At 42.0% G+C, this 25,728-nt stretch overlaps 1 long non-coding RNA gene across 1 annotated transcript in view; it reads right to left on the reverse strand.

The window, feature by feature from the left end:
• LOC148685104 (uncharacterized) overlaps nucleotides 1–22,640 on the reverse strand; it is a 97,400-nt gene extending 74,760 nt beyond the window's left edge. Inside the window, exon 1 of the long non-coding RNA XR_015951116.1 lies at nucleotides 22,231–22,640. This is a non-coding gene — a long non-coding RNA (uncharacterized LOC148685104). The remainder of the gene's footprint in view (nucleotides 1–22,230) is intronic.
• Nucleotides 22,641–25,728: the final 3,088 nt, after the last annotated feature.

Genomic DNA, 25,728 nt, shown 5'->3' on the forward strand with positions numbered 1-25,728 from the left:
GTGCTACACTGAATTATCCCTTTAGGAACTTACTGTATAGCTTCCGTCATTATAACAGAGTGGGAAGACCTGTGAGGCAGGTCACTAATTTTCTTTCCCCCCCCCCTAGTTGGGTGATCTGAGGCTGAGAGTGTGACTAGAAGGCTGGGGGGGGGGGCTGCCAACTGCCTGTCCTATTGAGATCTTCACATTTCATCTCAAGGGCACGTGTTGCTTGACAGACTGAGCTTCAGTGACAAACTGATTGCAAATTCCAAAACCAGCTCTGGGGCTTTCACAAGTCAGTGAACCCATTTTCTTCTCTTGTTTGCTGGCTTAGCAGCTTACTGCTCAGTGCTAAAATTCAACGTTTTGTCAAGGCTTGTTTTTCCCCCCCAAACTGGATCATAATCTTTTGCATTATCTTCAGTTAGGTTTCCTCATAAAACAAAGCACAAGTTTGGATTTTAAATCACTGGTGCAGGGAAGTGACAAAGAAATAAAAGGTATGAAGCATGAAAACAAACATGTCAACTGCACCATATGCCCTGAGGGGAAAGTAACAGGTATAATCAAAACCTGGTACGGAATGGATACAGACAGGAAAAAGAGTGGGCAGATGTCTAGAATCCAGCAGATGAGAACTTGCGTATTCAAGCATTATTGACTGCTTAGTGCTGTGTCCTTTGACTTTATGTATCCAAATAAGTTAGAAAATATAGCATTTCAGACCCCAGAGAAATACCTTTCCTCAATCTCTCGGTTTTTCCTCATACGCCTTCCCTAATCAGCCGGATTAGGAAAAGAGAAGGCAGAGATTCTGGCAAAACTAGCTGAGCTTGGAATCAGCTTGTAAAGCTCTGGTTTTGACTCACCTTAAGAAATGTGGAGCTCATAAAATTTGCCTTATGCCCCTTAATTGTACTGGGGCACTGGCAAGGAAGACACAGTCCCCTTTCATTTCCCCTTCACCCTTCACCCCACATGCCATACTGCTGCTCCCATCGCCACCTGTTAAGTCTTGAAGAAGGGAGAATTGCAGTTTGAAGGGCAAGGGGGGGTTCTGAACAATGGATTGACTCGGGAAATAGCATATCTGCCCCCCCCCCCCGGAAATGATTCAATTCATTTCAGAGTCAATCCATGGTGAACAAGCTTTCCCCTTTCTACATTAAAATGATGGCTGTGTAGTAAAAGGAGCACCTTTTGTCCCCGAGTCTATAGAATGAAAACTGTATGTCATACCAGGGGGCAGCAAGAGTCATGCCATCTTTTTCAGAACCCTTATACTTTTATCAGGATTTGAGGGGGATTTGAAAGCATGACTTTTTAGGTGAACCTACCCGGTATTAAAAGCTAGGTAATTCACTTCATTTATTAATTTTCTTATGTTTAGATCCTGCCTTTTTTCTGTCATGGAATCCGGGGGGCGGGGCTTACATGTGGTTCCAAGGTATTGTAATGGCAACACCCAAGTTTAATACCCTTGAAGAAAAGAGAGATGATCAATCAGTACTTTAAACTATACATTGCCAGGATTGCTGCCACCAGATCTATCCACCCTTTTTCTCTCAAAAGCTAAGAAGTTAAGTCCCTACCTACCTACCTAGCTTCTCTCCACTACAAAAAGGAGTGCTATCTCCATATTGGGAGAATACAATAAGTGGCAATGCATGTTTCAAGGATAGAAGGACTTTCACAGAAAACCTTGCAGAGAGATGCTGAGCAGTTATATCTGCCCAAGTCACAATAGATCTTTGAGTCCCAATGTTTCACACACATGACCACCTTCTGTAGAATGTCCCATGTATTTGGTCAGCTAGGGGGCCAGAACTGGCATTTCAATATGCTTCACTTCTATAGTTTTTCAGGTTTTTATTTATGGCTTTGTTTTCCTTTGGCCATTTCGGTTCATAAATTACCACGAGAATTTGATCTGCAAAATGGAGAGGGGGAAAGGGTACGTTGCGGGTCTTCCAGCAGAGCAGTGGATGAGCTTCTAGTTGAAAATGATCAAAATCATAGATGAAGACATTGGGCACACACCCGAGGATGAAGACTCATGAGATAGACGTATAATACGTACAATATATGGTCACAACTATATTAACTACAGGGGAAGCTTCAGAGGAAGAGGAGGAAGAGGCAGGCCAGGTAAGTGAAGGGCTGAGTGTCGTCGTCCCCCCGCCGCCCTTTTACATCACTGTCTCCCAGAACCAGGAACATAGCTGCCAAGTTTTCCCTTTTCTCGCGAGGAAGCCTATTCAGCATAAGGGGAAATCCCTTTAAAAAAGGGATAACTTGGCAGCTATGACCAGGAGATAGTTGAAGTGGGGAGAGCAGAGTCAGTCTTCAGACGCATATGTGAAGCCCATCGGGGGAAGCTACATAAACTGGTGTGGTCCCCAGATGCAGCAACTTCTGCATAAAGCATGGACCTAGGAATAGCTTCCTAGACCCTAGATTGGTGAGCATAGGTATCCAGAACTGTAGAAGCAGCTGTGTTATCTTTAACAATAAAGAGTTAACTGTCTGGCAGGGAAGTGTCCTTGACAACAGGGTGCTGTCCCCTCACCCCCTCCCTTCAAGTGGAAGTCTCACTCTAAGAGGCGGTGGGATGGTAATCTCTTTCATGAATGTTGCCAATGGATATGATTTTATTTTTAAAAACCTTAATGTCGGAAATTGCATTGGTGGTATATTGACCTTCAAACTTTGCTTCTTCCTTGTTGCAGCTTATTTGTTTGATGGAACTGTAATTATTTGTTGCACCAATGGGGAAAACCTCTGATGCAAACGGCAGATGAAAAATAGGTGTCTTTGGAGAAGGCAAACAGCTGTATTTGGGGTAAAGGTAAAGGGACCCCTGACCGTCAGGTCCAGTCACAGACAACTCTGGGATTGCGGCGCTCATCTCGCTTTACTGGCCGAGGGAGCCGGTGTACAGATTCCGGGTCATGTGGCCAGCATGACTAAGCCGCTTCTGGCGAACCAGAGCAGCGTATGGAAACACCGTTTACCTTGCACTTTGACATGCTTTCGAACTGCTAGGTGGGCAGGAGCAGGGACCAAATAACGGGAGCTCACCCTGTCATGGGGATTCAAACCGCCGACCTTTTGATCAGCAACCCCTAGGCTCTGTGGTTTAGACCACAGTGCCACCAGCATCCCTGTACTTGGGGTAGGTAAAGTCTAACAGAAAGCAACGGAGTTAAGGAAATGACTTAAAAGTCTGTGATGGCAAAGGATGCATATTGAGTGCACATGTGATTCCATTCCTCCTAGAACAGCAAATAAATTTACTCTGTGAAAAGGAGACAAATGCACCTTGGAGAAATACATTCATACCTTAAGTGGAGGGAATGAATTCCTTCCTAAAAGCTAATATGCATTCCTGAACTCCCATGCCAAGGAATCATTATGCCTCTCATAACATTATATCTGTGCCCCCAGCAGCTAACAGATGCCATTCATTATCTTTCACATATATATATATATATATATATATATATATATATATATATATTCATGCCTTCTTATTTTTTTAAAAAAATGAAAGCTTTCCCATTTATCAAATTCCTGAATTAAACTTGTGCTTGTGAGCAATGCTGAAGGGAATGGGGATATTTTGCTGCTTGCATCATCCGTGACTAGCATAATGTTAAGAAATCTACATTAAAATCTGCTTCCAAAATGAACAAACATCTATTAAACAGAGCAAGTGTGTGCATTTTCTTCATAAAATCTTGTTAGTGGCAATGGTGCTGATATCATTTATTCTGTCATTAAAGAGCTTCCTGTTACTGTACCAGAAAGCTGCAATGAGTTCCTTGCACGCAATGTTCAGACAAGGCATAACGAAGCTGATTGCTTTTCCATCTAACTCTTTGCATGGGCCTGGATGCACTTTGGTGTATTTTTTAAATTATTTTGGTACTCAATGCACTGATAATGCTGAGGGCCTGTACATTTGATGGACTGTGGGAATCATGCCAACTCAAGTGTATTGAATTCCAGTACTGTTTGTGGTGTTGGAACTGGACCACTTTGCTCTCAGTTGTTTGTTGCTGAGATAATTTTCCAGCTACATGCTCATCTGCCCACCAGCAGACACCATACCACTGGACTACATACATGATGATTTATGCTTATGTGTCCACTCATAACAAGCTGAACGTTGGAAGATTCAGGGAAGATAAAAGAAAGTACCGTACCTACGGTAGTCAAACTATGGAACTCACTCCCCCAGGAGGCCACCAACAAGGATGGCGTTAAAAGATGATTGGACAAATCCACAGAGGAGAGGGCTATCAATGGCTAATAGCCATGGTGGCTATGCTCTGCCTCCACAGCTGGAAGCAGCAATGCTTCCAAATATCAATTGCTGGAAACCATAGGAGAGGAGAGTGCTCTTGCGTGCAAATCTTGCTTCCTGGTTTCCCACAGGTATCAGAGTGCCCATTGTGAGCACTCGAAGCGGGACTAGATGGGTCATTGGCCTGATCCAGCAGGCTCTTCCTAGGTTCTTATGCTCATTATGGGCAATGGTCTTTGGGTGATGGAGGTTGCAGCTTGAGGATCACAAGTTCCATGGCTCTCTAGCAAAGAGAAGGCCCTTTCCTATCAACTGATGTCTGATCCTTTCAACCAGAGGTACTGGGCATTGAACCTATGACCTTGGATATGAATAGTGTTTGTATGTATGTATGTTTGTTTGTTTATTACATTTGTATCCCACATTTCCACCAAGGAGCTCAATGTGGCATACAAACTTCTCTTCCTCCCCATTTTTATCCTCACGACAACACTGTGGAGTAGGTTAGACTGAGAGTGGAGTGACTAGCCCAAGGTCACCCAGCGAGCTTCATGACTGAGTGGGAATTTGAACCCTGGTCTTCCAGGTCCTAGTCCAACACTCCAACCGCTACACCACTTTAAGCTATGGCCTCTTCCTTTCTCAGTATAGTGTCAAGGTAAACAATCATAGCACCAGGCCTTCTGTGAACTTATTCCATATGTTAACCAGAAGACACAAACAAGTTTAGAAAGAAAACTTCAGGAACAGAGCAAGGAAGAGAAGAAAGGGCTCTGCGGCTCTGCTCATCCCTAACAAAATAGAAAGCTCCCCCCCCCTTGACAATCTAGTTCTCCCTATGACTTCTCCATCTAAAAGCAGTGATAAAGAGATTTTTTTCCCCAGCAGAAAAATTAAACCCTGGAGGTGGGGGAATAAAAAAAAGCATCAAAAGAGTTGACTTTGGATGCAACAAGAGCTCTGTGTTCATGGAGGGAATTGAGAAGGGCAAGTTTTGATAACAGTATTTCTAAACCTCTCAACCTCTCTGATCAGAACTCCCTGGGATGCCTGTTTTGGGCCAGTTTCATTAACAACATGAGTGGAAGGCGACTCGGCACAAATCAAATCCCTTTGAAATTGTAACATATTGTGTGAAAAATCAAGAGAACTATCACTATCCTTGGTGTAAGTGTATGCTCAGAAAGGTAAATGTGACACTTCTGAAAAGCTGTTGCCCAGATTAGAAATGCCTAAAGATTTATTAAAATATGTATTTACTTCACTTTAGAAAGAATTAAGTTCTGGCTTGATGAAGGGACTAGCTCATCATTTTCTCAGCCATTCTCTCTCTCTTTTTATCTGATCTCCTTCAACTGACCTTGGAAACAGGATTGTTTGCAGGACTGCAGTATGTGAATTACTCGCAAACTATCAGTACTATAGGGACACACACTTCTGCAGTTTTCACACACACACATACAGACACACATACTCATGGGGATAGCAGCAGAGCATGCCAGTTCACACATTACATTGCTCCATGTAATTTCGCACCAAGGAACGGGATTGTATGGGGGTGGGGATGTGGCTGTCTTGCACATGTGAACTGGCACCTTGATTGGCCCATTAAAAAGCTATTCACTTATTCCTAAAGAAAAATGTCTTTTAAATGCGGAGGCTTGGAAAGATGTTACATGTATCTTTCTAAGCAATGCTTTCTCTCTTCCCACAGAGGATTCAAGCCAATAGATTCAAATCACTGGAAAGGAGATTAAACATTAGGAAGAACTTTCTGATGGTAAGTGTTGTTCAAGAGTGGAATGGACTACCAGGTACCTTAGAAGATAGTGGACTATCCTTCATTTGAGGTTTTCAATCAGGGATTCTTCTGCTGTGATTCCTGCATTGCAGGGGTTTATACAAGATGACTCTTTGGGTTCATTCCAACGCTACAATTCTATAATCTGCAGAGGAAGAATCACAAGGAGAAAACTATAGCCGGCTTGGTTTTTTATTCAAGCCTTCATATGCCCTCACATATGTAGCCAAATGGGGCCATTCAAGCACAAGAAGGGAGGTATCACTAGTTTAATTAAAACAAAAACAAAAACAGCACAAAGAGCACAAAAGCACACATACACACACAGCACAATGACTATGCAATGAGAGGGGGGGAACCAGGTGAGGAGAAGAATAAAATGGGTCATCTGAAAAAGCAAAGAGACACAGATATTTTTTTAAAAAAAAAGCAAACAGAACCATCTTGTTGTCTGGATAGGTCCATTCTTGGTTCACCCTGAGAAGTTATTTTGAAATAGAAAGAGCTTTCCACATTAATCAATTGAGAAATCCAAGATTATAATATAGAAGGGTTGAGCACCAACCAGTAGCAGCACGTGGGATGGGGTGGATCCTGGAACTATCCTTATGAACCTCATGTTAGGTGGTCATGGCAAGGCCACAAAGGTGGGATGCCTCCCTGTGCACCTGTGTAACCTTATCCTCACTGCCACCCTGCACCAGTCCCATCCAGGTAAACAACAGCAACATTAGTGCCAGGAAGGTGACTCCAAGGTGATGCCCTATCATACATCCTGCTACTGGCATGAATGTGTCCAGCCCACCCTCACATCCTGTCCTGACCACTATGCAAGCACTGGAATTCTACCTGGATCCATTTTTAATCCCTTGTAGTCTCACTGCTCATCATGAAATGGAACATGCCTGATTCCAAACCATTTGGATCATTTGCAGCTCAGATATATGATATATCTGTTTACATAAAGTGACACTAATAAGAGGCTAGAGGACGCCTTACGGTGAATTTGGATACAATTAGGTTTGGAAGAACTAAATCACACAAATGTGGTGCTTATTATTTTCTTTTTATTCTTTTTGGAACCAGACAACGCCCTGAAGCTGTTAGCAGAGATGATCATTTTCTCCTGCTTTCACGTTTCAAGTTGAATTCAGCTATGTAAGTCGGATTCTAGTGTTCTATACACTTGCTCATTGTTGATCAACCAATTGTTCCTGTGTAGATTTTGTTTTTTGGGCCTCTGTTTTTATTGCTGGTTTCATTTGTTCTTTCTACTCTTCTTCTTTTATTTTTATGGAAATCTTTGATTTTATTCCGCCTTGAGGGCTTTTTGATGTATAGAATGAATAAAGCATCCTAGGCTGGACTCCAAGTCTTATCCCACACTCTTCAGCGATCTTGCACAGAAAGACAAATAGCAGCTCCTTATTTTCCCTTTACGTCCAAAGCATTGTACTAAAGAAATTGGGAGTACAGCCGTGCTGTCAATAAGCAATACATAAGCTCACAGTGACACCAGAGACCCATTTGCTTAGACTGTTGTACCCAAACACAAGTGCTGTCAAAGATCTCTAAATATTTAACAGGGAAAGTTTACCATTATAAACAAAAGCTAGAGAGGTGATTTTTTTGTGATTTGCAAATGTCTGTTTTGTTTAAGAGCATGAAATATTCATTGAACTTGTCTATGAGAAAAATGGAGGGGATTCTTTTTTATTTTATTTTTGCATACTAGCTTCATTCCTAACAGGTCCTAAACAAATATATGACTGCTAAAAGCAGTGGCTCTATCACCAGCATTGTACTTGAAAGTAATTTCTCACAGCTTTCTTATGGAGCTCTAGAAAACAATGCTACAGCTCTGGGGCTACAAAGACATCACAAAGTTGGGTGATAGCAGAACAGTTAGGCAGTAAACTCTCAGAGTTGATAGTGTAGTAATGAATCAACCCTAAACCACCAACCGATAAGCTACATAGCTACAGGAGAAGCTATGTAGATTCTGGATCAGTGGTTGGATGCAGCAGTGGCTTGGATGTGCCCCAGGAAGTTGAATCCCAACAAGAGGGAGGTTCTGTGAGTGGGTGGTTCCCTTGTCTGGGAATTGGGGAGCTGCCCAATAGGGTTGCACTCCTCCTTAACAAGCAGCCTAAAGGTCTGGGCTGCTCTTTGAGCCATCTTTGTCAATGGAGACCCAAAGGCACCCACGGCTAAGAGTGCCTGGCCCCAGCTTTGGCTCCTCTGACTGTTCCTGGATAGGAATGGCCTACTATATTTCATGCACTGGTAGTCTCACAGCTGAATTCAGAATTAACTCTATGTGGGGCTGCCTTTGGGTCTGGGTCAGAAGCCACAGCTAGTGCAGAATGCTTCAATGAGTCTGTTTGTGGGGGCAGCTCACCACCAACATATGACATCAACATTGGAAGAAGGGCACTGGCTGCCAGTGCACTACCAAACCAGATTTAAAGTGTTTGTCATAATATGGAAAGCCCTAGATGACTTGGGACAGAGATACAGTACCTGAAAGACTGCCTTCTCCATTATATGCCTGCCCAGAAGTAAAGGTCATCAGCAATACCTTTCTTTACAGTGGCATCCTGAGCCTCACCTGCAATAAACATGTTACCACTTTAAGTTTTATTTAAATGAAATATGATCTTGTATTTTAATATCGCCACTCATTTTGGGATTGTGTGAACAATGAGCTATCAATAATTTAATATAAAATCCATCAGTCAATCATGACTAATAGCCGCTGCTAGCTTTACGTTTCCTGAATTTGTCAAAATCCTTTATAAAAGTCTAAAATTGAGAGGGCATGGAAAGAAATTAGATTCTGTTCTCATTTAAAAGTGAACCTTCCTAATTTGCACTTTCTGAAACATTGTGTGAACCAGAACTCAAACATGCTTCGAAATTCACACTTTTCTGAATTTTGCAATGCTGTTCTCCAATCAAGGAATGAGTACAAACATGCATCTTTTAAGGTAAAATTGGGGTGAGGTGGGGGCAATAAATATATCAGTGAGGAAAAGAAGCAAAAATGCATTATGTTAGGGAAAATATAGGTATTTGGGAACGATGATTTGCAAATAAAAAATAAAAAATGTGTATATTAGGCAAAATTGCATACAAAACTGTGTATATTAAGAGAAATTCACACTATACTGCTGGTGAGTTTTTAGGATGACTTTTTGGTGGGGAAAGGGAATGCAAACTGTTGTGAAGATGAGGTGGAATGAACATAAGATTATAAAACCGAAAAACAGAGGAGAACCAAAATGGGAAGATTCACTCAAACCTACTTCTGAGAAGCATATCACACAGAACCTTGCTATACCTAGTGGAGGGAGAGTGCATAACCACATATTGTGACAGTGAGTTCCATAACTATGCTGTATAGTAAAACATAAAAACACTGTTTATCTTGAATCTCCTGCCAATCAGCTTCATTGGATTACTCTGGTTATATGAGAGAAAGGTAACTAGGGAAGAGAGAGATTTCAAAGCCCACTTTCTCATCACCATGCATAATTTGTAAATGCCACCCCTATTCCCTTTGCTGTCCTTTTCTCCAGTTTAAAAATGCACCAGACATTGCAACCTATATGTGTGCCCAAGCGCACATGAAACACACACACACACACAGAGAGAGAGAGAGAGAGAGAGAGAGAGAGAGAGAGAGAGAGAGAGAGAGAGAGAGAGAGAGAGACCAGGCCAGATCAGCCTAGATGAGGCTCTAACTTAAATCTATTTACTGACATTGAGAAACCTGGTTTGTTTAAGTTTTGCATTTCAATTTGTTTTTCTTATTGTTAAGTATACAACACCACAACCTGCAGCTTTAAATAAAAATGGCTAAGTATTATCAGTCAAGCTGAAAAATAATATAATATACAGCGATACAAATAATAAATGACTGCTCATGTGGTCAGCTGATAAGCCAGTTGGAGGTCCGTCTCGCTTACATCTTACGTTAGAGAACTCAAGTTATTGTATTGTAGAAACTTGAAAGAAGCACACTTTTTTTTTTCTTGCCGGAAGCTACAGCAAGCAAGCTTCACTCAGCTTCTGAATAATTCAGCATACAAGTCTCTGATTAATTTCATGTGGAAAAAAAGAAACAAAGTTTGTGGTAACTATAGGCCATTTCAAAGTATAGATTGCCAGCAAAAATGTGCATAGCGCTGTCGTGAGAGGATTAATTACTTAGATTAAATATTTTATAAGTTAAATAATGTGTGTTTTCTGAGACAAAATGGAATGTCATTTTCTCTCTCACTCCCCCCACCTTACGCAGCCCTAAGATAAGGGAAAGGAGCTGTATTCACTTCCTGTAAAGGGAGGCAAGCTCCTGTAATAGGGTAGGATGGATCGGGGTGGTAATTTCCATCTGCTGCTCAAATATATCTCCTCAGCAGCATTTCATCTTCTCCCTGTAAGTATTGCTCTAAGTTTTAAAGTCTCCATATTAGCTATATGGCTCTTCAGAGAGCGAAAAGGTAATGGGCTCAGATAATTATTATTCCCTCTATTACTCTGTGGTAAAATTGAGAATAGTGGCTCTCAAACATTTTTGGCCATCTCCTCCTTTGCAAACAATCTCATTTATCTTCTGGTACACACAGATTGGCCCACCCCACGACTATACTCAGACTTCTTTTTCTGGGAGTTGCCAACTCCTCCTCCTCTTCTCAGTTTTCCACCCTTGCAGCATTTACGGGAAAAGAGGAGTAATGATGTACACTAGGAATCTATGTCAAAGCAAAGCCAGCAACACAAGATATTTTGCTGCCTGAAGCAAAGGAGAAGATTGTGTCTTTTTTTTACCACCCTGCTTGCCATATTATTATTATTATTATTATTATTATTATTATTATTATTATTATTATTAACAGTAACAAGGCTGTAAATGTCACCCGACACTTGGGATAGATACTTCTTTTAATTTCAGTTTCTCTCAGGTTCTAATTTTTCCAATATTAAATCCAGTCCTCCATATTTCCACATCAAATGGAGGGATTAAAAAGGTGTTCATGGAAATACATAGAATCATAGATTTGCAGTGTTTTAAGGGACCCAAAGGCTAATTAGCCCAACCCCTGCAATGCGGGAATCACAGCTAAAGAATGGCAGACAAATGGCCATCCAACCCCTGTTTAAAAGCTTCATGCGAAGGAGAGACCAATGATCTGATTCTAGGGCCAGTCCATGCCAAACATTTTCCGCACACCCAATGCACATGTCAAGCACATGACCTTCCCCAAAGAATCCTGGGAAATGTAGTTTTGCTCTCACAGAGCTACAATTCAAAGTACTAATACAGTTTCTGGGTTTTCCAGGCCAGGGTAATGTACTTTAAATGTGTTTTGGAAGTGCTTTAAATGTGTGGTGTGGATCTGCCTTCGGTATAAGGCTGTTCACAACTGAGGATAACAGGCAGTAATTTGACAAAGCACAACCTGTAATTAGTGTTTGCCTGGGCAAACATTAGGACCTGGAAGGTTGCTTCTCACACAAATGGCACCCTACAAACTGAGAGCTGCCAGAGATTTTCATGCAGCATTTATAAGAGGAGTCCGTTGTCATAAGACATTACACGGATTTCTGTCAGGACATGCTAAGCCGCCCTCACATTCTCCACAGATTCATGACTACTCGCAGTAATTCAAATCCCCTTCACAACTAGTAAGATGGTCCTGGCTTTGTTATTGTGCGACAATAAAATAGATGCCATGATTAGAGCTGCAAGGAAAAATTTAAGAGCTGAGGTGTTCGGGGGATAGGGATATCTGCTACAGGATATTTCTACCCCGCCCTTACAAAATTGTGATTCCCAGGAAAAGTTACCAGAAGGAAGCGTGATTCAATGTACCTTTAAGACAATTTAAACTCATAAAAAAGATGTGATACTATCAAAACACTGTCATAACCAGGTATCTCTATTTTTTGCTGTTGGAAATCTAACCCAACAGCATTGCTTCTGTGTCAAGCAACATCATCTCTCCTACGAACCAACAGAAAGGAAAGAAACAATTTTCTCTTTTCACTATTTACAATCATCTGCAGCTTTACACATTTGGTTTCTCCTATGGGATTACTCCTGGATTCCCCCTTTTCCTGTTTGTCATCCTACTTTGTTATTGAGTGTAAAAGCTAGTGCTGAACTTTTGCCCTCCTAACATTTACAGTGAGCTTAAAAGGAATCCAGACAGTCCTGTCTGACACATTTTAAACTGTATTCTCTTGGCTAGAACTCTTGGAAGCCACACACTTCTATGCCCTGGCACAAAGGAGACTGAAGCATTATTGAGTATTTGTTGTTTTATTCGAAATGCAAAATGCTTGACATTGTCTGAGAAACCACAGGCTGTAATCTGCCACCCCACTAACAGTGCAATCCTATATATTTTGTGCATACTAAGAAAGTATGCATAGGGTGGAAGCTTGGCCCAGAGCAGTCTAGTTAAGTTTAATGGGACTACTCTTGTGTAAATAAGCTGAGTGTTGCAATACGATTGCCTGAACGGGATCATTTTTATGTGTACTTCTTTCCTAGTTGCAGACTTGCTAGAAAACTTTGGATTTGTTTTTGTCAATGGGTGACATGCGGGTTTTACATGCACAGTCAACATGGGGAACCGAGCCATATCTAGCCCTCCAAATGAGTTTCTGCACGATGCAAAACTTTTCAAACACCTACTTGTCACATTTGCAGGATAAGAGTCAAGAATCAGCATTGCCAGGCAACTGCCAAGGCCTACACCCATCATCCACCCCTGCAGGGTGGCAATGGCAAGTTCTGCTGCTCTTTTGCCTTGCTGCTTGTACTTGCCCACCTGTCTCTTTCTATGAGCAAGTGTCTCATAGAAACACAAGAAGCTGCCTTACAATAAGCTAGATGATTGGTTCATCTAACTCAATATTGTCTACATAAGTGTTTTTCTATAAGAAGATCATCAGATTTTGCTATAAGAAGATCATCAGCTTCTTATAGCAAAATTCCAGCTTAAACTGAAGAAAGTAGGAAAAACCACTGGGCCAGTAAGATACAATCTGAATCAAATCCCTTATGAATACACAGTGGAAGTGAGGAACAGGTTTAAGGATTTAGATTTGGTGGACAGAGTGCCTGAAGAACTATGGATGGAGGCTCGTAACATTATACAGGAGGCAGCAACGAAAACCATCCCAAGGAAAAGGAAATGCAAGAAAGCAAAATGGCTGTCCAACGAGGCCTTACAAATAGCGGAGGAGAGGAGGCAAGCAAAATGCAAGGGAGATAGGGAAAGATACAGGAAACTGAATGCAGATTTCCAAAAAACAGCAAGGAGAGACAAGAGGGTCTTCTTAAATGAGCAATGCAAAGAAATAGAGGAAAACAATAGAATGGGGAAAACCAGAGATCTGTTCAAGAAAATTGGAGATATGAAAGGAACATTTCGTACAAAGATTACCATAATCAAGGACAAAAGTGGTAAGGACCTAACAGAAGCAGAAGACATCAAGAAGAGGTGGCAAGAATACACAGAGGAATTATACCAGAAAGATATGGAGGTCTCGTACACCCCAGGTAGTGTGGTTGCTGACCTTGAGCCAGACATCTTGGAGAGTGAAGTCAAATGGGCCTTAGAAAGCACTGCTAATAACAAGGCCAGTGGAAGTGATGATATTCCAGCTGAACTATTTAAAATTTTAAAAGATGATGCTGTTAAGGTGCTACACCCAATATGCCAGCAAGTTTGGAAAACTCAGCAATGGCCAGAGGATTGGAGAAGATCAGTCTACATCCCAATTCCAAAGAAGGGCAGTGCCAAAGAATGCTCCAACTACCGCACAATTGCGCTCATTTCACACGCTAGCAAGGTTATGCTTAAAATTCTACAAGGCAGGCTTAGGCAGTATGTGGACCGAGAACTCCCAGAAGTGCAAGCTGGATTTCGAAAGGGCAGAGGAACCAGAGACCAAATAGCAAACATGCGCTGGATTATGGAGAAAGCTAGAGAGTTCCAGAAAAACGTCTACTTCTGCTTCATTGACTATGCAAAAGCCTTTGACTGTGTCGACCACAGCAAACTATGGCAAGTTCTTAAAGAAATGGGAGTGCCTGATCACCTCATCTGTCTCCTGAGAAATCTCTATGTGGGACAAGAAGCTACAGTTAGAACTGGATATGGAACAACTGAGTGGTTCAAGATTGGGAAAGGAGTACGACAAGGTTGTATATTGTCTCCCTGCTTATTTAACTTATATGCAGAATTCATCATGCGAAAGGCTGGACTAGATGAATCCCAAGCCGGAATTAAGATTGCCGGAAGAAATATCAACAACCTCAGATATGCAGATGACACAACCTTGATGGCAGAAAGTGAGGAGGAATTAAAGAACCTTTTAATGAGGGTGAAAGAGGAGAGCGCAAAATATGGTCTGAAGCTCAACATCAAAAAAACCAAGATCATGGCCACTGGTCCCATCACCTCCTGGCAAATAGAAGGGGAAGAAATGGAGGCAGTGAGAGATTTTACTTTCTTGGGCTCCTTGATCACTGCAGATGGTGACAGCAGTCACGAAATTAAAAGACGCCTGCTTCTTGGGAGAAAAGCAATGACAAACCTAGACAGCATCTTAAAAAGCAGAGACATCACCTTGCCGACAAAGGTCCGTATAGTTAAAGCTATGGTTTTCCCAGTAGTGATGTATGGAAGTGAGAGCTGGACCATAAAGAAGGCTGATCGCCGAAGAATTGATGCTTTTGAATTATGGTGCTGGAGGAGACTCTTGAGAGTCCCATGGACTGCAAGAAGATCAAACCTATCCATTCTTAAGGAAATCAGCCCTGAGTGCTCCCTGGAAGGACAGATCGTGAAGCTCAGGCTCCAATACTTTGGCCACCTCATGAGAAGAGAAGAATCCTTGGAAAAGACCCTGATGTTGGGAAAGATGGAGGGCACTAGGAGAAGGGGACGACAGAGGACAAGATGGTTGGACAGTGTTCTCGAAGCTACGAACATGAGTTTGACCAAATTGCGGGAGGCAGTGCAAGACAGGAGTGCCTGGCGTGCTATGGTCCATGGGGTCACGAAGAGTCGGACACGACTAAACGACTAAACAACAACAACAAGTGTTTTTCAGCCTTGGCTCCCCAGATGTTACTGGACCACTCTTCCTCTCATCCCCAGCCAACTTAACCAATAGTCTGGGGTGATTCGACGTATAGTCCATCAGCATCTCAGGACCTAACCTTGAAGAACACTGCTCTGGCAGTAGTTCTCCAGGATTTCATATAGAGACTTTTCCCAGGCTTTGTAATCCTATATAAGCTTATGAGGTAGATGTGGTATAAAACGAGGGTAATAAGCAAATATCTCTTTTGCTAGGGAATCAAATCCAACAGCGTTGTTTCTTTGACAAGCATTGCTGGAGAGGCTGGGGATTGAATTTAGGACCTTTTGCATGCAGAGCATGTGCTTTAACCACCGAAACATCTGTGAAGGAGAGAAGAAGGAGCAACACTTGTCCTCTCTCTTGGCAAGGTAGTGCCAATTGGGCCCAGAAAAAGAAGCTTTCAGCAGCAACAGTGATAAGCAGGAAATGGGGGCCATATTAAGAGCATCTTTCCCAAAGATCCCTCCAAACTGGGGATTGGCACTGCAGTCATCCTTTCCATGTGCATATGTATACCTTTCAGAAATCTTAGGCATACATATAAATCAGGCACCCCCAACCTGCGGCCCTCCAGATGTTTTGGCCTACAACTCCCATGATCCCTAGCTAACAGGGCAAGTGGTTGGGGAAAATGGGAATTATAGTCCAAAACATCTGGAGGGCCAAAGTTTGGGGGTACCTGATCTAAATGCATCACATATGAATATGTATAGTTAATAACACAGAAATACTAAGGTGGTAATAGTCCTGGTAATTCTCCTGTTCCGGAGGGTAGGACCTGAAGCAATGCATTAAAGTTACAAGAAAGGAGATTCTGACTAAACATCAGAAAGAACTTTCTGGTGGTTAGAGCTGTTTGACACTGGAACAGACTCCCTCGGAAGCTGATAGACTCTTAAGCAAAGGGTGGGTGGTCATCTGGCAGGGATGCTTTAGTTGAGATTTCTGAATTGCAGGGGGTTGGACTAGATGATCCCTAGTGATCCTTCCAAATCTACAATTCCATGATTTTATGATTCTATTATATCCCTATGTGCCCAAAATTGCCATGTCTAATAATTGTTTATTATGGCTTAACATTCATATTTTACCCCTTTACAAAATGTATGGAATTGTTGTTTTCCTTTGTAGGCAGCCTGGCTTTCTGTTTCTTCCTAAAGACTGAAAATCATGCCCAGATTCCTATTTAATCCTTTCCTGTTTGGCATTTACATGCATCCTAACGGAGATGTAAAAGACCATTTGAACAGCAAGCTAAAAGAAGGAACCCATCAGTAAGCCAAAATCAAAGAGGACACGCTTAGCCAAGCATAGCAATATTCACACTAAACTGCACCAATAGAAATGTGGTCTCTGTTGTTGCACACAGAGTAATGATAAAATGGAACCACAACTGAATATATTCTTAGCTATTAAATGTACTGGTGGAAGTGGGTGGGTGTACTATTTTAATGCTAGAGCAAAGAACTGAGCTGTAATTGAAAAAGTAGTAGGCAAATCTTCCAAAATAATTATTCTAGCTCTTTTCTTATAAAATATATACCTCCAGTATTCTGCTTTAGAACCAATGGGAAATCTGGGTTTTTAATATCATTTTAGATACTGGATGTTTCTCTAAGTTTTGTGTCCATGCTTTTGTCTGTCTGTTGTTCCTGGGTTTGTGTTGGATCTCATTGCTGGGAATGATGTTTGAAAGTTAACCTACCATAGTGCTTTGTTGGATGTGAGTCAGGGTAGCAGTAAAGTTGGAAGGTGCCTTTCATATGCATAGCTCAGTCAGTAGTGCGTGAGACTCTTAATCTCAGGGCTGTGGGTTCGAGCCCCTTGTTGGGCAAAAGATTGCTGCATTTCAGGAGGTAGGACTAGATGGCCCTTGCAGTCCCTTCTAACTCTACGACTCTATGAGTCTACTGCAGCACTTTCTTGAGCAATATTTCCTCTGACTCATAATTGATTTGTTTAAATGAGTTATTATTTTATTAAACTCTGGTGCGTGAGATGAAGCAGTTGCCTCCTTACAAATAGCTTATTACACGCTCAGAGCCCACCCCCATTCATCCCCCCTTTCACGTTTTCTCTGCAATCCTTCATGGCTGTTGACTATTCATCTCCAAATCCCTTTTCACATTAAACACAGACCCACACATGCACTGTCCCATTTTTCTTTTAAATAAATCATAAGTCCATGCGAGAAATGACTGGAGGTGTTCTTCAGAATTTGTAAACAGCATTAAAGTCTTGTGGGAAATGTCACAGAGCATTGGTCTGAATGTATTAAGCAGTTTCTCAGCTTCAAAATATATGTGTATTTTGACAACACTTTTTCTCTCCAAAGGATTTTTATCCGCCCTTGATCACTTTGAACATTTTGAGGGCTTAGAGCATAGCTTTTGAGATGAGCTTCACAAATACCTTCAGAAATATTTATGTGTTTATTTTATTATTGTCTGCACCCTCTCATACAGATTGAGGGCCAAACTAGAAGTAATGCTAAATGAAAATTTCCCCTACACCCAAAGACACACAGCTATTAGCCTTAGTGGGGGAAAGCTCCTATTGGTGCCAATGGGAGGTTTTCCCCTAAGCTAATAGCAGTGTGGTTGTGATTTTCATTCACCATCATGACTGGGGGCAGGGCATAAACTTCTGGGCTCATCCAGATTTCTGTTTGCCCTGCCACTTCCCTCTAGGAAAACCCAATCTTTCACTGAATCAAAGCACATGTCAACTGGGTTTTTAGCAGGTTGACATCCGCTCTGATTCAGTGCTAAAGTGCCTGTTTTCCCAGGAAAAGTGTCACAACAAACATAGAACCACTTGGAGCCCTGCCCAGAAAGCATAGGATAAGTTGGAAACTGCCCAGACCCCTGATTTCTAAGCATGGGAGAAGTGGAAGTGTGGGGAAGTCCTTACTGTGCACTGTGGCTACAATGAAATACAATGAAATATACTTCATTGTATATTTTGACCCTTAAAGCAGTTAAGAATACTTTGAAACAGGGACATGAAATAGCAAATATAAAGATGAGAGTTGATTTAAAAAGCAATTTTCTCCAGCGAAAAATCAAAAATAAAAAAGGAAGTTGAAAAGATCAGTCCTGGTTCAAAGTGTCTTATAAGGATTTCCAGAACAAAACTCTAAGCAATGGTCAGTAAGGACATCTCTTTAAAATTCTCTACATTATGAAGGTTGTAAATGGGTGGCATATGAATGACTGTGGAGGTTCAGACGAGATAGTTGGCATCTTTCTCATAATGACAACAGGGAGCTGTTCCGATGTCACTGAGGTAACATAAGAACAGACACCCCCGCCCAAAGGATACACATTTCAGGAGAGGCCTAACTCCATGAAAGAAATTCCAGGAAGTCTGCTGTAATGTGTTTGCTGCACACTTCAAGAATAAAATTGCTCATATCAACCTCATCCTATATGCCAAAAGTGCTGCAGTTTAGTCAAGATGTTTGTTCAAAGCACAGCTCTTCTTTGTGAGATGAGTTGTCAATTATTGTGGGTGAGGATGCAGATGTTTGGAAGAGTATGGTAGACCTTACTAGAGGTCTGCTCCATTCACACCCTTCATGACTGGTAGCCTTACAGCATCTAGCTGAGGGAAATCTTAGATGATCTCTGCTGGATCAAGCCACAGGGCTATATAGTTCTGTACCTTGTTCTTACAGTGTCCAACAAGAAGCCCCGAAGTAGGACCTGAGTGCCCCATTTGTGATTCCCAGGAACTGGTATTCAGAGGCACACTGCCTCCAACATTGGAGGGAGAACATAGCCATTGTGGCTAGTAGAGTCCAAGAGGTGATTTGTTACAAGAAGGGGAAGTCTAGTGAGGGCTCATGGCTTGCTTTTTCCATATTCTAGCCTGTTTCAATATTTGCCAAGAGGTGTTTGACCAGGTAGTTGCTATACAAAACAAGGCACTCTTCGGCAAGACCCATTTTCTACCCATTTCAATTAGTTTTCAAGCCTTGTTTTGGCACCATGCTAGGAAAAGGACCATGTGAGTACAACTCTCCTACTCCCACATCACCCTCCCCATGCACTGTGATCATCTTTGCAGCCTTCCTCAGGGTGCTTCCACCATCGGAAGTGAAGTGGGTAATGACCGTAGATAGGCCCTTCTCACTTGTGACACCCTGTTGATGGAAATCTCTCTGCAGGGAGGCCAGCACGGCATATATATTTATGTATTTTCTGCACCACACAAAGACCTCTTTGTTTCTCCAGGCCTTTTAACCTGATGAGATATCTTGATGCTGCTGTTTTTATTTCGCTGTTTTGCTATTGCTTTATTATATACTTATTGTTTTAATATATATTTTTAAGTATGAGCTACCCGGGAAATATTATTGATAGAATCAATCCTGTTTTCCACTGAGGGAATAATGCAGCTCCCAAAGATTTGGACAGATGATAGATAGATAGATAGATAGATAGATAGATGATAGATAGATGATAGATAGATAGATAGATAGATAGATAGATAGATAGATAGTATCTGAAGATGTGATAGATAATAGATAGATAGTATCTGAAGATAGATGTGTATCTGAAGAAGTGTGCATGCACATGAAAGTTCATACCAATGGCAAACTTAGTTGGTCTCTAAGGTGCTGCTGGAAGGAATTTTTTTATTTTGTTTCGACCATGTCAGACCAACAGGGCTACCTACCTGTAACTAGATAGATAGATAGATAGATAGATAGATAGATAGATAGATCAAAACAAAATAAAAAATTCCTTCCAGCAGCACCTTAGAGACCAACTAAGTTTGCCATTGGTATGAGCTTTCATGTGTATGCACACTTCTTCAGATAACAAGATAGATAGTAGTAGTAGAAGAAGAGTTTGGATTTGATATCCCGCTTTATCACTACCCGAAGGAGTCTCAAAGTGGCTAACAATCTCCTTTCCCTTCCTCCCCCTACAACAAACACCCTGTGAGGTGAGTGGGGCTGAGAGACTTCAAAGAAGTGTGACTAGCCCAAGGTCACCCAGCAGCTGCATGTGGAGGAGCGGAGACATGAACCTGGTACCCCAGATTATGAGTCTACCACTCTTATCCACTACATCACACTGGCTCTTTAGATCCTTAAGAGTCCTGCACATTTACTTTCTTACCCTTTTTCCATGCCACACTGTGGAAGGACGTGTGGATCCAAATTTGGCCTCCACAGTCACTTATGGACCCTTTGTTAAAACCGTGTTTATGGAAGACAATCTTACTCGGCTACGAGTGATCGCCAAAGCAGAAAGAAGGAGAAGATAGATCTTTAGAGTCCTGCACATTTACTTTCTTATCCTTTTTAGCCCTTGCTTCATTTGAGCCAGGGCTTCTCGGGGTATAACTCCAGAACCTCTTCAATGCTACCGTTTGCTTCTGGAAGAAGGAATTAATCCAGGGCTCAGCAGAAGCCTCTTTCTTCAGCGTCCTGCTGCTTGAGCCTCACCATGCATGCTTCACAGCAGCTATTATTCACAATGGGAGGCTGGTGTGTGCTTCCCATATAATGATCTGTTTGTCCATTTTCTCCCCAGGTTATGCCTGCTGTAGGAATGTCCCAGCTATAAGAGATGGGTCATTTGCTTTCAATATTTCTATTAAACCCCCATATCTATGTGCTTGGTTCTCTCTATTTAAAAATAAACAGTTTAGACGAGCAAAGAATGTGTAATCTTTGGACACAGTAGATGTTAGATTTAGCTTTCTGTGTACTGGATCACTGATCTGTGAATCTCCAGGTGCTGTTGAACTGCAACTCCCATAAGCCCCAGCCAAGAGCCAGTGATGCTGGGAGTTTTACTCCAGCAGCATCTGGTGGGGTTGCAGGTTTCCCACCCCCAGTTTATAGGATAGCTGGTGGTTACTTCCAACATCTGTGCTGCTCCCTACTGTCCAGAAAAACACATTGGCAGAGTGGTCAACGGGCACCACTGCAGACTTGGCCTCCCAGAGGGACAGTGTAGAAGCAGAACGGGAGAGGTGGTGAGGATGAGGCAATATTGCTACCCAGGGCATTCCCAGCAGTGTGCCTGTACTGCTTGGACCTCACCACCAGCCTGTCCCCATATTGCTGCAAAGTCATGTCTGTGATGCTCTTCTTCACCACCAACTGCTCCTGCAGGCTGATAATAAGCTGCCAGCCATTCTATGTGGCTGTTGACCAGGACCAGGAGTGGCCTGCAAGCAGCCAACCACTTGGTAGCAGCACCCATGCCATTCCTGGTAACCTGTGAATATGGCCTCAGTACCTTCCAGGAATGAGGCAATAGCTCTTTGTGTTAAGATTATTTGCCATTACACACCCTTTGCTGTTGCCTTTTGCACTTTCTGTGAAAATACAGGCATCACCTCAGCTATGGCTTCCTAAACAGGCCTTCTTCCCAGATTTGCATTCCTTCTCAAGGGGCCTGCTCATTGAATGAGTTATTTACATCTGCAAAGCAGCCTATTCTGTACATGCACTACTTTCCAACAGGGGAACAGAGGACCCATAATTAACAAGAAGCAGAAAGGAAAATCAAGTATTGAATTAGAGAAGTGGGATCACTTTTCTTTATGCCAAAACAGCTATGGCTGGCAATCAGCAAAGGCATAGGGAGGGCCCATCAAGCAGATGAATTTTCAGCTGGGATCAGAGATGCTACAGGCTTTGGAGAAGTTTTGCTGAGCATCTTGTTAATTAAAAGTTCCCATCAGATAACTGTAGTGCATTCTTATTAAGTGTCTTGCTGAAATGGGAGGGGTGGGACACACAGTTATGACAGCTTAGTTCTCGTCTTATTCTTATTCACAGTATGAAAAAAAATCAAATCTTTGGAGATCCTAAAATAGATAGGTCACCATTCCAGTGAAATTTCCACTTTCCTTATCTCCCACAATGATATGTTTCTTAGCTGCCACAATTCGAAAAGCGACAAAGCTGGAAAAGCAGATCCCAGCCGTCAAATCTTACCTGAAGGTCGGTGACATCTCTCTGGCTTTACATGGGTGTCACCTCAGGCATCATTAGTCACACAGACATTTCCAGAGAAATTCTGAGGCTTTTGTTCTGTAGAAGGTTTGCGTGAAAGAAAGCTGATGTGGAAATAGAAAGGATACAATAAGCGGCTGCCTCCGTTGTGAATTCTTGGAACCTTTGCTTGTCGGATTGTATTAGGAACATCAGCTTGTGACAAACAGCTGCTTTTAATCCTTCAGCGTACACTAGAGTCGGTCACTTTCACCTCCATGCCCTATCAAACCCATTATCTATAATGGGTGCCCGGAACTATTAAAATCGGCAGACTCAGAACAAAAGGAAAGTGAGTGAATGTAAGGCCCTTGCTTAAGGCATAAGCAAACAGAAGACAAATGCCTAGCTTGGCTGTTATTCTGCCTTTGTTATATATATGCCTTGCACTGGGCATAGAGTGGTTTTAAAATTCCAGCATCTTGAAATACACAATAGGAATACCGTCAAGCATATCTGAAAAGATGGTCATGTTTTCCATTCCCTCATTAAATTCAGAGGTAAGGAATGTCCAGGAATTTGCCTATTAACACGTGAATACTCAAACACACACACACAATTCTCTTTTTTTTTTTAAAAAAAAAATATTTTTATTAATTTTCCAATTAAAACCAATTATATCACATTCAATATTTCAAATTATACACATATATATATCAATCAGACCGAATGTTATGCCAAATCATCTAAAGAATTTTTTATTTGGGTTCCCATGCTTCAAGAAATTGGGAATTCCTCGCAACTGTCCACTGCCGTCTTTTTTCTAAAGTTCAAATCGTCCTCCAAGTTCATAATAATCCAGATCTTCCCCTTACAGTCACATAGATGTTTTCCACTTTCACGATTGTTTCCCAGCTGCTGATATAAATATCAAACAAAGTCTCACAGATGTTCTTTCTCCTGTGTGAGTTAATCAGTCCAGCCTCCCCATAAATCTTCTTAATGGAGCTCCCTGTTGCGTCGAAGCAATTCGAAGTAGCGCCATCTTAAAAAGCTCAAATCACTTTCGCTTTCTCTCATAGCCATGAAGATTTACGATCATTATAGAATTTACAGCTTTTCCAGGCAGGAGACCCAAACATCAAACCATAGACTCTTGGTAAATTAATGGATCTCCTTGCCCTATAGCTGAACTTAGCTTCAGGTCGCTGCTCCAATTTAAAGTGCGTCACAGCTCATAAATCCTCCGAACGCATCCAGAGCTCCTTCCGTCCGACTAGGGGGGGGCTTTTCTCATCGGCAACTCCACATCTTTAAAAAAAATATGCTCAGTAACAACAGTTATAAGGTTCAACTCACACAGTCTTTTGCTTCTCTTTCACTCCAAACAAGCCAGGACATCGCGTCCGGGAAGGTACGAGGCAACAATATGAAGAAAAAAAATAAAATAAAAACTCACTCCCCTTATCGCTCCGTCCCCATCAATCCTTCTTCCAGATGCAGTACAATCTTTGACTCCTCTCCCTCGGCAGCATAAATTTCTCAGCAGTAAACAGCGCTTCTTTCCCTCCTTCTGAAGTATGTCCATAGATTTAAGCCTAATTATCTTCTTTAACCATGGAAATCCCCGCCATGCAGATTAGCGTCCGGGAGTCCTGGCCCTTGTAAGTGCTCAGCCCAAGCTCCCCCCACTCCAAAAACAGTCGGAGTGGGTCTGGGGGCATCGCGGGCCAGCGGCCCCTCTCCGTAACCCCCGGAGAGGGTAGGGGGTTGCCATTTACTCCCCTAGCAACCGCCAAATTCCTTACAAAGGTCAGAGAGATGGAAAACAGGTCCGCCATTCCTGCAGGCGGAAACCGGAACCCACACACAATTCTCTTCCCACAACATCCTGGCATGTATTAGTCCCTGAAAGGCAACGTGATGTGTAGGAATGCCCTGGCTCTCTACAAACTTGGCCAGAACTTGGGTTCTCCTCAAAGCACTTTCAATCATCTTCCCCCCTTCTCCTGAAAGAATGCCCTGGCTCTCCACAAACAAAGTTGTGGGCAGCCTGAGAAATACCATCCACCTTAGGTCTGCCCATAAAAAGCAAGTCTAGGGTAATGTCAGCTCTTTTCAGGAACTCTTCCCACTGTGAGACTTTTGTGAGTGAGTGGAGAGTCTGTTGGGCCCTGGGTGAGAACCCATAGGCTGAGTGGGAGGCTTTGTCAGGAGGAAAATGAATCAATGTTTATTTCTATATATTATTAACTTTGTATTAATGTAACTGTTTATAGGTAACTGTGGATTTTTGTATTGTTTTGTTTAAGTTGTCTGTTATTGCTTCAGTTTTCCGTATACCTCTTAGTGATATTTTAAATATATTTAGCGGTATAGAAATTACATAATCCAATAATCAATCTTTGGCTGAATACAGGTGCACTGTTCATTAGGGGACACAGATACTTACAGGAGAAATAGGGCTATAGTATATTTGTATTTTGTAGTCAATTACAAAATGTAGCTCTACGTTCCAGGCATGTCCACCAATCACTCAAGAGAATAGGCATTGTTTCCTCCATCCATCTGTTCCACAGATGCTAGCCCAGGATATGCCAACTTGTGCTGCTGTTCCAGGGAAGTAGGGAAACAGAAAGCCAGTTTAAAAGACTCTGCCTGGAGAAAGCCAACTCTACTCTCGGGGGGGGGGGGGAGAAAAAAAATCAAAGCAAAAAAAAAAAGCACAAGAACGTTGAGCTGTTTTGAAGAAATGAAGTGATTTCAACCTAATGACATTATAGCAAGGTACTATATATTTACATGAAGAAATCAGCCGTTTTGAAACATTCAAGAATGGAATGTATTTGAAATGAGTTGATTTTAAAAGGCATGATGATGATTCCAAGCAGATAAATTACTTCAAAGCAATAGATGTTAGAAGACCTAGAAAATGTGTGATCTCCTTTCCTTGCCTAAATCCCAGGTCTCTCCTTTGCAGGAGTTTAAAGTCAAAGGTTTCATCACTGCACAATATTTTTATATTTATGTAGCAAGCACGTACAATGTAAGATGGACTGTCAAGCATTTATTATGTAAGAAATTATTTGTTTGAAAATATTGTTTACAGTCTATAGGCCAGAACAAACTGGCCCACAAAGCCCTTTTGACTGGTTCACCATCTCTCTCTCTCTCTCTCTCTCTCTCTCTCTCTCTCTCTCTCTCTCTCTCTCTCTGTGTGTGTGTGTGTGTGTGTGTGTGTGTCTAGTGATGCAGTGTGGTAGTAGAGCCATAGCCATTATTAATAGATATGCCCATCAACCAGTGTTCCCTGCTGCTACTACTCAAGAGAAGCAGTCAGTGACAATCATTTGTCATCCAGAGCACTCAGGAATCTTCAAAGGAGATTGAATGAGGCTTCTGGAGCACTTTGCATTCATCTGAAGCATCAGCAGAAGCAATACTCCTCCTAGTTCTCCCATTCAAAGCTCCCAGTCAGATCATTGTCTCAGCGGCAACTTA

This window comes from Zootoca vivipara, chromosome 7 (assembly GCF_965207765.1).
Source record: "Zootoca vivipara chromosome 7, rZooViv2.hap1.1, whole genome shotgun sequence".
Classification (NCBI taxonomy): Eukaryota; Metazoa; Chordata; class Lepidosauria; order Squamata; family Lacertidae; genus Zootoca; species Zootoca vivipara.